The following is a 13470-nucleotide window of genomic DNA, read 5'->3' on the forward strand; positions in this document are numbered from 1 at the left end:
TCCCCTTCCGTGCATGTCCTAAGCAGAGGCCCCGTGCCACACTCAAACTTCACCCGCCACCTGCCTAGGTCCTACCCCACCCTAAACCCTGTCTCTGCCTAAGTTCCACTCTCCACCTAAACTCTGCCTCCACACCCAAGGCTTTTTTTTTTTTTTTTTTTCCTTTTTTAGATTGGGGTTCTGTTTTACCTTGTTGATTCTTTTATATTTTTATTTTTCCTAATAAATCTTTTACTTTTCTGATTTTATTTTATTCTTTATACTTTGTTAGTGATCTCTCCTTTTGGCTTGTTGCCCCCCCTCCACTTTTTTTTTTTTCTTTTTTCTGCTGTGGTTTTATTTTACCTAGTTGCAGTTGTTTCAATTATAGTTTTATTTTTCCTAATATATTCTTTATCTTTCTAATTTTATTTTATTTTTTATTCTTTGATATTGTACTGCTCCTTTTTTTCTTTCTTTCTTCCTTTTTTTTTAACCATGCCATGAAGCTTGCAGGATCTTGGTTCCCAGGCCGGAGGTTGGGCCCATGCTCCTGTGGTGGGAGCTCCAAGTCCAAACCGCTGGACTAACAGAGAACTTCAGCCCCCGCAGAATATCAATCGGAGTGAGGCCTCCCGGAGGTCCTCATCTCAGCACCAAATAGCCAAAACAATCTTGAGAAAGAAAAACGGAGCTGGAGGAATCAGGCTCCTGGACTTCAGACTATACTACAAAGCTACAGTAATCAAGACAGTATGGTACTGGCACAAAAACAGAAATATAGATCAATGGAACAGGATAGAAAGCCCAGAGATAAACCCACGCACATATGGTCACCTTATCTTTGATAAAGGAGGCAAGAATATACAATGGCGAAAAGACAGCCTCTTCAATAAGTGGTGCTGGGAAAACTGGACCGCTACATGTAAAAGAATGAAATTAGAACACTTCCTAACACCATACACAAAAATAAACTCAGAATGGATTAAAGACCTAAATATAAGGCCAGACACTATAAAACTCTTAGAGAAAAACATAGGCAGAACACTCTTTGACATAAATCACAGCAAGATCCTTTTTGACCCACCTCCTAGAAAAATGGAAATAAAAACAAAAATAAACAAATGGGACCTAATGAAACTTAAAAGTTTTTGCACAGCAAAGGAAACCATAAACAAGACAAAAAGACAACCTTCAGAATGGGAGAAAATATTTGCAAACGAAGCAACTGACAAAGGATTAATCTCCAAAATATACGAGCAGCTCATGCAGCTCAATATCAAAAAAACAAACAATCCAATCTAAAAGTGGGTGGAAGACCTAAATAGACATTTCTCCAAAGAAGATATACAGATTGCCAACAAATACATGAAAGGATGCTCAACATCACTAATCATTAAAAAGTGCAAATCAAAACCACAATGAGGTATCACCGCACACCGGTCAGAAAGGCCATCATCAAAAAATCTACAAACATTAAATGCTGGAGAGGGTTTAGTGAAAAGGGAACCCTCTTGCACTGTTGGTGGGAATGTAAATTGATACAGCCACTATGGAGAACAGTATGGAGGTTCCTTAACTAAAAATAGAACTACCATAGGACCCAGCAATCCCACTACTGGGCATATACCCTGAGAAAACCATAATTCAAAAAGAGACATGTGGCGCGAAGGGGCGGGGCATGGCGTCGGGCACAGGGCACGGAGCAGGGCATGGCGCAGGGTGGGCGGCATCGACGCCCGGCGGGATGACGGTGATGGCATGAGGGTGACGGGGGTGAAGGCACCCACACCACGCACTCCCACCCGGGCCCAGACATGACGGTCCTTGTGAGGCAGAAAGTTGAGAGGGAGCCGTCCTCTCCCTGAAGCCTCGCGGTGGAACAGCTGTCTGAACCGTTCAAAGGGAAGGATGAAATCTTTGCACAGGCACGCGATGTGAATGGAAGAAGCCTGTCACTATGCAAACAGTACGGCACTCTGAACACACACTAAAGACAGCTCTCATCTCAAAGAACCCAGCACTTGTGTCACAGTATGAGAAGTTAGATGCTGGGGAAAAGCGTCTGATGGATGAAGCCTTCCGGCCAGACAGTGATCTCTTTGGACCCATTACTTTGCATTCACAGTCAGACTGGATAACCTCCCATCCTGAGGCTCCCCAAGACTTTGCAGAGTTTTTCAATGATCCTTACAGAAAGACACCTTCTCCACAGAAGCACAGTATTTATATACAGTGCATTGGATCGCTAGGAAACACTGGAAGTATCAGTGAAGAATATGTGAAATGGGTCAAGGGCTACTGTGAAGCATTTTTCTATGGCTTGACGGTAAAACTCCTAGAACCAGTTCCTGTCTCTGCAACGAGGTGTTCCTTTAGAATCAATGATAACACACAGAACCTACAGATTCATGCAAGGCAGATCCTGAAGTTCTTAAAAAAGAAGAAACCTGAAGATGCTTTTTGTGTTGTGGGAATAATAATGATCGATCTTTACCCAAGAGACTCCTGGAATTTTGTCTCTGGACAGGCCTCTTTGACAGATGGTGTGGGGATATTCAGCTTTGCCAGGTACGGCAGTGATTTTTACATCTCACACTACGAAGGCAAACTGAAGAAGCTGCAGAAGAAATCTTCACGTGACTACTCAGTTTTTGATAATTATTACGATCCTGAAGTGACTAGTGTTTTGCTGCTTCAGTCCTGTAAGACTTTAACCCATGAGATTGGACATATCTTTGGACTTCAGCACTGCCAGTGGCTCGCATGCCTGATGCAAGGCTCCAATCACTTGGAAGAAGCTGACCAGCGTCCCCTCGACCTTTGCCCCATCTGTTTATGCAAGTTGCAGAGTGCTATTGGCTTCCACCTTAAAGACAGATACAAAGGGACACGGGTTCCAGCCCTGGCCCGGGAAGATCCCACATGCCGCGGAGCAACTAAGCCCGTGCACCACAACTACTGAGCCTGTGCTCTAGAGCCCGCAAGCCACAACTACTGAGCCCACGAGCCACAACTACTGAAGCCCGCATGCCTAGAGCCCGTGCTCTGCAACAAGATAAGCCACTGCAATGAGAAGTCCGCGCACCGCAACGAAGAATAGCCCCTGCTCGCCGCAACTAGAGAAATCCCGTGCACAGCAATGAAGACCCAATGCAGCCAAAACTAAATAAATAAATAATAATAATAACAAGAAATTTACATTAAAAAAAAAAGAGACATGCACCATAATATTCATTGCAGCACTATTTACAATAGCCAGACATGGAAGCAACCTAAGCATCCATCAACAGATGAATGGATAAAGAAGATGTGGCACATATATACAATGGAATATTACTCGGCCATAAAAGGAAATGAAATTGAGTTATTTGTAGTGAGGTGGATGGACCTAGAGTCTCTCATACAGAGTGAAGTAAGCCAGAAAGAGAAAAACAAATACCATATGCTAATACATATATATGGAATCTAAAAAAAAAAACTGGTTCTGGTGTACCTATGGGCAGGACAGGAATAAAGACACAGACGTAGAGAATGGACTTGAGGACACAGGGAGGGGAAGGGTCAGCTGGGACGAAGTGAGAGAGTAGAACTGACATATATACACTACCAAATATAAAATAGATAGCTAGTGGGAAGCAGCCACATGGCACAGGGAGATCAGCTCCATGCTTTGCAACCACCTAGAGGTGTGGGATAAGGAGGGTGGGAGGGAGATGCAAGAGGGAGGGAATATGGGGTATACGTATGCATATAGCTGATTCACTTTGTTATACAGCAGAAACTAACACAACACTGTAAAACAATTATACTCCAATAAAGATGTTAAAAAAAAGAAAAGAAGGCAAGAAATGAAAAATAAAAGAAGAAAGCACAAGAGGACAGATAGGAGAGAAATAGCAAGTGTTAGACTTAAACTGTATTATTAACTATTAATTATTTTAAATGTCAGTGGTCTATGATCCAATTAAAATACAAAGTTTGTCAGAGCAAATAAAAACACAAAAACCAGCTAAATGCTATTAATAAGAGCCACACATTAGAGAGAAAGATGAGAAAGATTGAAAAATAAAAGGATGAGTAAAGACATCCTACCCAAATACTAATCAAAGTAAATCTGATGTCATTAAATTAATATCAGACAAAGTAGATGTTGAGGTAAGCAGTATTGCTAAAGGTTAAAGGGGACATTTCATAATTAAACATATTTTAAAATATTACCCGTTTCTATCTTCCTTTCTTTTGTTAAGTGCTATAATTTTCTAATAATAGAATAACTATATTCAGGTAAGATGATGATTCCAAAATGCCATGTCATTTCAAGCACAAAAATATGATGAAACCAATTTTTTAAAAATTATTGCCCATCCATGCCTGCCATTAGACTTTTAAGAGTGACACCTTTGAAAATGTTAGGACTATTACATTTGCTGATCACCAAAGATTTTATTTGTTCCTATATAGCATTAATGTGCAAAACTACTTATTGCATCTGTCCTGTTTAATAGTCTGCTTCTCTTTCCTCTTTATTCTTCTGAAGTCATGGGTAATGAATTCACTCAGAAAAACAGGAGTGAGTTAGCACTGCCAAGACAAACCAGTTTCATTAGCTTAATGAAAATAGTTCAGGGGAAAGACCTTCATCAGCTATTATGTGTCTTGATGAGAGTTCGGACATTACCTGTCTTTAAAAAAATAACTACTGTAGCTTCATGTTCAGCTATTTTTTTCTGGACATGCATCTACCTTCTAATATACCCTTAAACAGAAAGTAATAAATGTAAAGCTATAGAACTTTGTATAAATGTCAGGTTCTGTTATTATTTTTCACCAAATTCAGAACGCCATCATTCAGAAACCACATATGATTCAGTGAGGTGCTTTTGCTCATAAAAACCATTTAGTTTCTCTCAGGGAGCTGTAGCCAGAGGAAGAGACACTCTCTAAACATGGAACCAGGAGCTGTTCAGGTAGAACACTGTGGAGGACACACGGAATGTGTCCATCGTTCAGCAACTTCATTTGAATCAGAACCAGTAACAAAACAACAACAAAATGGAGGGGCCATCCTTTCCAAGCTTTGATGTCTTATAAGCTGGTGGAGCTAAAATTTACTGTAACTGTAGGCACACTGAAACTGCGAGATCTGAGACGGTGTGGCCAGGGTGTAAGGCCCTCAGAGGAGGGAGTGGTTATCAAAACGCAGAGGAAGCATCCTGTGCAGAGAGGAGCTAAGACTTTTGGTTGGTGGAGCAGGAGAGAGCTGGGGAGGGGAGCAGAAAAACCTTTGCCTTACTCTCCTTCCTCTTTTGCACCTCCTGCCAATAATCTCTACTGGCCAAACGCAATGGGAAACCAGCAAGCAAGTTGGTGCAGCCTTTGTGGGAACAGAGTAAGATGGAGAAGTGTACAGAGAGGATCTGGAGGAGCACAGGGAAACTATCTGGCACAGAGGCTGTCGCAACTGTCTAGATAAGAGACCACTTACTGAATTTGAATCTCAGCTCTGCCATAAACTGTGTGCTGTTTGACTTTGTGGAAGATGCTTAGCTGCTCTGAGCCGCAGTGTCCTATTCTGTTAAAATGAGGGGGAATATCCTTACCTCACAGATTATTGTGAGGATAAGGTTAACATGTGTGTCATTTAGTGCAGTGCCTAGCACACAGTAAGTGCTAGATTAATAAATTACTTTCCCTTCTTCGTTGAACTTATTCTCTGCTTGCCTCTTTTAAGCCAAGCCTAGAGATCTACTTTCTTTTTAACATTAGCATGCTTTAGAAAGATCCTCTTATTCGTAAAGGCCCTGGGGAAGTGTTTAGGATCACTCCTATGTCAGATACATTACAGTTATAATTGCTTTGGATCATGGTATTATTTAAGCAGAAAAACATTTATTTTTAATTCTTCAGAAATGCTGTGCACACTACAAGGGACTAATTTGGCCCTTAGCAAATAATTCAACATAAATTACCACCTATTTACCAGAAGCAGCAGTTTATTTCCTAGGACCACTAGACACTGACATCAGCTGTACCCTATTTGTTTGTGTCAGGTAATGAGATACTCTGCATGCAGAACACTTCATTGGATCGCCTCTGGGGGAAGCTCAGAAGATTTGCTATAAGGCAATTGCTCATTCCAAGGATAAGAAGAACATTTCTTATTGTAAACTACACACAGATTTGCCAGGTCATTTCCAAGTTCTGATGGCAAGTCTATAATGTATTCTTATAGTCGTCTAATGTTTTTATCCATGATCCCTCAGGCTGGAATGTTTTCTGCTATTCCATTCACCCAGAGTAATTCTAAAACAATGATGGTTGCCCTGCTGGCTGGGCCTCCAGAGGAGTCTGGACCATGACCAGGCTACAGGCTTTCCCTGTGGGGTGGTCTGATGACGGGGGTGGGGAGGGGTGAAACTGAGGGTACTAAGTGCAGTGTTGAGAAAGGCCCACAAAATGATAATAATGCTTGCATGTGTATCCACTTCCCACTTAGCAATTTCACAGCCATTATGCCAGTTGAGGTGGGTAGGATAATTACCTGCTTGCTCTTTTCAGATGAGAAAACTGACTTTCAGGGATGTTAAGTAGCTTGCCCAAGGCCTTCCAACAATTTGGGTTGACACAAGGATTAGAATATAGGATGAAAAAGCAAACTTACATCCCAGAGTCACTTGCTAACTGCCTGGTCTCTGTAAAAGAATGAAACAAAGACCACCAGAGCTTTAACAGTAAAAAAAGAAAGCAGAGTAAAGTTTATTTCTTTGCCTGACAAGAAAACACTCATCAGTTTAAAAAAAAAAAAAAAATTCAGTGACTAGTTTGCTGAGGGGGAAAAGTCAGAATTTGTAAGTGCTTTAGAAAGGTAGAGGGGATTCAAGGTGGTTATGCTAAGTAAGCGTTGAAAACTAATCCTTTGGATAGAATGGAGCCAGACCCTAAGTCTTAACATGATCCATTAAAACAAGCCCCACTGTCCGTTGATCTGGAGAGTCTTTAGTTAGGCCCAGTGAGGGTCTGGGTGAGGGCTCACTAGAAGTTGATGTTCCTTTTTCAGCTTCAGCTGGTTACAGTACTTAAGGACGGCATTCAGTTTTGACATCTTCTCAAACTCTCAAAATTCTCAAATATTTATTGGAATTACACAGAGGGCTTGCTGAAACAGATTGCTGGGCCTAACCCCAGAGTTTCTGATTCAGTAGGTTTGGCATAAAGCCTGTATTTCTAACAGGTTCCCAAATGAAGTTTCGTGGCTGTCCAGGGTCCATGATTTGAGAACCACTATCCCAGACACATGATGCTATAAAGGGGGAGTTTTCATTTTATACCTCTTTGATATCAACGTCCTCTTTGGGATCTAACTACCAGATGACTCCCTTGCACCCAGGAGGGACAGAGGTCTCTCCTGATAATAACCTTCATATTCAACTTACAGAAGACCTGCCTTTTTTTCCATCAGTAGTTTTCAGAGGAACTATTTTTATGGGGGAGGAGGGGATAAAGAAATTGCTCATAGAATCTAAAGTCAACACACCTTCATACCACAAACTTTATCTATTCATTTCCCTTCCTGGTGGGGAATCAGTAGTGAATTATTTGACTTGCCTTTTTAAAAAATAGCATTACATGCATTGATTCAATCTCATTACATTTAGTTTGCTTTTATTACCTTACCCTCCCTGATCAGTAATCACATTTTTCCATCCTCATAACCTTTTCCCATCTGATTTTTGATGAGTGTACAATCTGATTTATTTCTGCTGTGATTCAGCCTTACACTTCTCCAAGCTTATAATTCTCCTTGTAAGAATCCAGTGTTCTCCATTTACACCTTCACTGTTCCTTTGTTAGGCACATATCCTAAGTAAATAGTAGTTATCTGTGTACCTGTTTGTGTCTTCCAGTGGACTGGTGTCTACGGAGAGAAGGAGCTTATTAGAAGGCTTTGTTTTCCTCATACCACTAGTCTAGGCCCTACTCATAATAGGTGCTTAATAAATACTGGTTTCAATTTGTTGGCAGGTCTTAATGAGATATGCCTTAGCTGATTCTTCTTTTTTAATTCATATAAGTAAAATTCACACTTTTTGGCATACAGTTCTGCGTCATGACAAACATGAAAAGCCCTGTAACCACCACCACAATTAAAATACAGAACAGTTCCATAACCCTAAGAAACTCCATCATACATGCTGCCTCTTTGTAGTCAAAAACTCCCCTTTCCCTTAGTCCCTGGAGACCACTGGTCCATCCTTCGTCCCTGTAGTTTTGCCCCTTCCTGATTGTTATATAAAGGGAATGGTGCAGTGTGTAGCCTTTGGATATGGCTTAGTTCACTTAGAAAAGTGCTTTTGAGAGTCGTCCATTTCAGTGACTGTATCAGTAGTTAATTCTTTGTTGCTGCGTAGTGTCCCACGGATGCTCCACAGCTTGTTTATCCATTCACTAGCTGAAGGACCTTTGGGTTGTTTCCAGTTGTAAATATTTGCATACAGATTTGGGTGAACATAAGTTTTCATTTCTCTTGGATAAATGACTAAGAGTGGGATTGTGGGGTAATATGATAAATCTATGTTTAACTTTTTAAGAAACTGCCAGAGTTTCCTATAAGGTAGCTGTACCACTTATCAGCAATATATGAGTTCCTGTAACTTTGTCAGTTTGTTTTGCTTTAGACATTCTAATAGATGTATGGTATTTTGTCATTGTGGTATTAATCTGCATTTCCCTAACAAATAATGATACTGAGCACCTTTCCATGTGCTTATTTGCCATCCATGAATTATCTTCTTTAATGAAATATCTGTTCAAATCTTCTGCCTATTTTTAAATTGAGTTGTTTGCTTTCTTACTGTTGAGTTTTGAGAGTTCCTTATATATTTTGGATAAAAATCCTTTGTCAGGTATGTGATATGCAAATATTTCCCCCAGTCTATAACATCTTTACAAAGCTTTAAATTTTGATCAAGTTCCATTTATTAATTTTTTTCTTTTGGGAATCATGCTTTTGCTACTCTAAGAACTGTGTGCCTAACTCAAACAAAGATTTTCTCCTATGTTTTCTTCTCAAAGTTTTATAATTTTACATTCTTATTTAGGCCCATGACCCATTTTGAGTTAATTTTTGTATAAGTTTGGAGCATGGTTTGAGGTTCACCTTTATGCCTTTGGGCATCCAATTGTTCCTGCACCTTTTGTTGAAACAACTGTCCTTCCATTGAATTGCATTTGCCCTTTTGTCAAAACCCAATAGACCATATTTGTGTGGGTCTATTTCTGGATTCTCTATTCTGTTTTACTGATCTGTATACTTACCTTTTTACCAATACCACACAGTTTTTATTTAAAAAGACTTTTTAGGAAGTCTTGTAACCAGGTACTAAGAATCTTTCAACCTTGTTCTTTTCCAAAATTATTTTTATTACCAACCCTCCCTAGTCAGTCCCCAACAAGGGTCCTTCTGCCTGGTGTCACTCGTGCCAAAAGAATGAGACCCAGTTCGGTTCAGAAGCAAAGGAAATCTTTATTCTTTGATCAAAGAATGGAGATGTGAGCTCACGCTCTAGAGCACACGCTTTCCCCAAAAAGGCCAGCAGTGGGCGGGGCTGCTTTATATGGATCGCCTCAGTGGCGGAAGGGGGCGGAGCTCTTGCCTGGCAGGTGCAGCTGCGCTGCTCACGCTCCAGATCACCCCAGACCACAGTGCGGGCACAGCGTCTCTGCACGCGGCCCGCCGCCGCTGCCGCCGCCGCCATCTTGAATTGGGTCATGTGCAGCGTCCCTGCGCTCGGCCGGCTGAGCTGAGGTGTCGGCGCAGCCATTTCACACTAGGAACTCTGGTCTGAAGCGCTGGGTGCAAGGCCTCTGCACGCCGCCCCCCCGCCCCGCCATGAGCAAGTGAAACTAGACAAAGCACAAGGGAAAAGAAAAAGGTTAGACTTTATCTTACTACCGAGATTCTATTTTTATTGCCTGGGAATTGTTAATGGGCTTTGCCAGTGGCAAATCCCTCCTCTGTCTTTTGTCCTGCTCCTCATTCTTGAGGGGCGCTGAGGGGTGCAGGTCCATCTTCTGTAACTGCTTTCTGCTGAGGGCAAGGAGCGGAACTTCTCCTCAGCTGCCTTTAGATACATTTGATGGTCACCAGACCTCAGCCCTGACTGTTGGTATCCCTGAGTGACCACCTTTTGTCTAACCTTTTGGAGACAAAGGGCACCAGACAATTTGAAAAAGTAGTGGTTACCAGTGGGGAGGGGGGAGGGGCAATATAGGGGTACGGGAGTAAGAGGTACAAACTATTAGGTATAAAATAAGGTACAAGGATATATTGTACAATACGGGGAATATAGCCAATATTTTGTAATAACTATAACTGGAGTATAACCTTTAAAAATTGTGAATCACTATATTGTACACCTGTGACATATAATACTGAACATCAACTATACTTCAATAAAAATAAATAATACATGGCCCAAATATTAGCGAGAGAATAATGGTCACATGTCAATTTTCTGTCCTAAAAATGCAGTTATCTAGGTCTTTTGCCTGTAGGCAAAAGTATGCCCTGATGTTGAGGCTCACTGCCATGGCCTGAATATCCCTGGTCACACTTTTGTTGTTTTTTGGAAGAGAAGCTTCGGGTCAGAGAGAGGTTCACATGAGTAGTCAAGGGGATTCATTGCCCCAGGTTGTTTCTCCAGAGGTTGGGGCTCAGGGGCCTCTTCGCTAGAGTGTGGTGTAGCCATGGAGTGATCCCTGCAACTTCAGCTTGGAAAGGGTGGGTAAGATCACCAAGTGCAGTCTGTTCTCCTTAGGAGTGAGTTGATCTTGCAGACTGCCAGCTTTCCAAGTTTTTAGGTTCACCCAGGCTCCTGGCCAGAAGGGGTGCAGGGCAAGGTCAGTGGGTGCAGGCAGCACCTGGTTACCATATTTCATGAGGGCTTCCATGGTTTCTCCTATCTGGAGGGTATACTTGAGTTGTCCCATTTCAAGGGGGTTAAGGTGTCCCTTGTCTCAGGCTTGGGAATGGGTCCACCATACATGAGTTCAAATACACTAAACTTTAACCTATCTCTTGGAGTTAACCAAATACGGAGCAGGGCAATTAGAAGCAACTTAATACCATTTTCTTGAGTTTCCTGACATAGCTTGGCTAAGGCCTGTTTCAAGGTCTGACTGGATCTCTCTACTACCCCTGGTGATTGGGGTCTCCAGGCTGAGTGCAAGGTCCATTTTATGCCCAGGGCACTCGTTATCCCCTTTGTCACTTGAGAGACAAATGCTGGACCATTATCACTTTGTAGGGGTCCTGGGAGCCCAAACCTGGGGATTATCTCTTTTAGTAATAACTTAGCCACTTTGGCTACCAGCAGAGAACACTTCTACCCACCCTGAAAACGTATGCCTTAGCACCAAGAGATACCTGAAGTTGCCTGATGCTCTCAGCATGACAGTGAAATCAACCTGCATCTTCTCCAGGATATGCTTCTCTGGTCTGATGGACCTTATGTGGGGACCTCTGGGGGGTCTGGTGCTGGGGTTGTTCACTGTGCAGATGGGGCAGGTCTCAACTATCCGACTGGTTATACTTTTCACGCCAGGAGTTACCATGACCTCAAATGACCAATTATATAGGACTTCTCTCCCATAGTGAGTTCCTTGATGAGCCTCCCTGATGGCTTGAAAAGCTGCAGTTTAGGGAAAGAAGTATTGCCCATGTTCATCAAGTAGGCACACATGGCCTCCTGGATCTCTATTGAAGCTCCATTTTCAGGCTCTAATTCTTCCTTTGTATAGATTGGGGAATAATTGGATGGATCTGGCCTTCAAGGTATGAGAGGTAGTTGCCAAGTTACTGTTTCTAGGGCCACCCTTTTGGCAGTTGCGTCTTCCTTGTTGTTTCCCTTTATAACCTCTGCATCCCCCTTTTGGTGACCCCCTGCAAAATGAATCACTGCCACTTTTTGGAAGCTGTACTGCTTCTAAGAGTGTCAGTATGCTTATGCCATGTTTCACCTTTTTATTCTCTACAGTAGGCATACCTCTTTTCCTTCCAAATAGCCCCGTGTGTGTGTGTGTGTTTGTAGGAGGGCATATGCATTACTGAGAATCTGTGTAAACATTTAAGATCTTCCCTGACCTGAGCTCTGAGGCTCAAGTGAGGGCTATCAGCTCAGCCTTTTGGGCTGAAGTCCCTGGGGGTAGTGCCTCTATGACTTTGGTCTGGGAGGTTAATGCGTATCCTGCTAGCCTTTTACCCTCTCCCATAAAACTGCTCTGTGAACCATTCCTCTTCGACATTTGGGAAAGGATCACTTCCTAGGTCAGGGCAACTAGAATAGATCACGGGTATGGTTTCTACACAATCATGCTCCAGGGGCCGCATTTCTATACAATCACCCTCCAGGGTAGCAGGTGGCAGGATTTAGCATGTGTCAGGTTTTCATGATAACAAGTGGGTTGTCTAAAAGCATAGCCTGGACTTGAATCGACCTTCTGGGGAATAACCGTTCTGTTCCCTTAGAAGTTACTAAAGTGTGAACCTGGTGTGGAGTCCATATAATGATTGGCTGACCAAACGTTAACTTTCAGCCTCCTTTAGCAGGGTTGTAGTAGCTGCTACTGCCCAGAGGCAAGGAGGCCATCCCTTAGTAATCTGATCCAATTGTTTAGAGAAATAAGCAACCACCCCAGTAAGGGGTCCCAGTTTTTGAGCTAATATCCCAAGGGTGATTCCCCTTCTCTGGTGAATGAAAAGGTCAAAGGGTTTAGCTAAATCTGGGAGGGCCAGGGCAGGTGCCTGAAATAATTGCTTTTTTAATTCTTGAAAGACCCCTTGGCATTCTGAATTACACTCAAAAGGATCATCATCTTTTCCTTTTAACATTTCATATAGAGGCCTAGCTATTAGACCATAGTTAGGGGTCCAGATAGGGCAAAAACTGACCATCCCCAGGAAACCTCTAAGCTGTCTTCTAGTTTTAGGAGAGGCAAAACTGAAAATGGCTTATTTTTTTTCCTGGGGTAGGCTTCTCTGACATTCTGTGAGAATTAAGCCTAGGTAGGTCACCCTAGTTTGTGACCTATTGATGGGCCAACTTTCTCCATCTCCCAGCTGGTATTGGGGACAGGCTGTATTACATAGAAGACTGAATGTTTCTGCAGGATGCACCCTAACAGGCTGTCCTTCGGTATAGTGGACGTTTGGTTCCCCATACCTTAGATGCTCTGTTTTGGATTTGTTTCCCACTACTGAGGGGGCGGTTGGAGTGATTTACTGGCACACATTTGGCACATGATTTAACCCGAATAAGATTTCCAGTTCAGGAAATTTGGAACCAGCACCACACTGTTAATGGATTCCTCAAAAGACCAGAATACGAGATGTCCAAATGGCACGGCCTCGATATAACTGGGGGTCCCCCTTGAATTTGTAACAGCCTGTGCTTGAGATAGTTAGTCCCCTCTCAGTCAGAACATCCCAGA

At 42.4% G+C, this 13470-nt stretch overlaps 1 pseudogene across 1 annotated transcript; it reads left to right on the forward strand.

The window, feature by feature from the left end:
- The first annotated feature begins 1803 nt into the window (after window positions 1-1803).
- Window positions 1804-3130, forward strand: LOC309659868 (archaemetzincin-2 pseudogene; annotated as a pseudogene). The gene has a single exon. The product of its transcript is annotated as an archaemetzincin-2 pseudogene (transcript).
- The last annotated feature ends 10340 nt before the right edge of the window (window positions 3131-13470 follow it).

Source organism: Balaenoptera physalus (genome assembly GCF_965194825.1).
Source record: "Balaenoptera physalus genome assembly, chromosome: 4".
In the NCBI taxonomy this organism is placed as follows: Eukaryota; Metazoa; Chordata; class Mammalia; order Artiodactyla; family Balaenopteridae; genus Balaenoptera; species Balaenoptera physalus.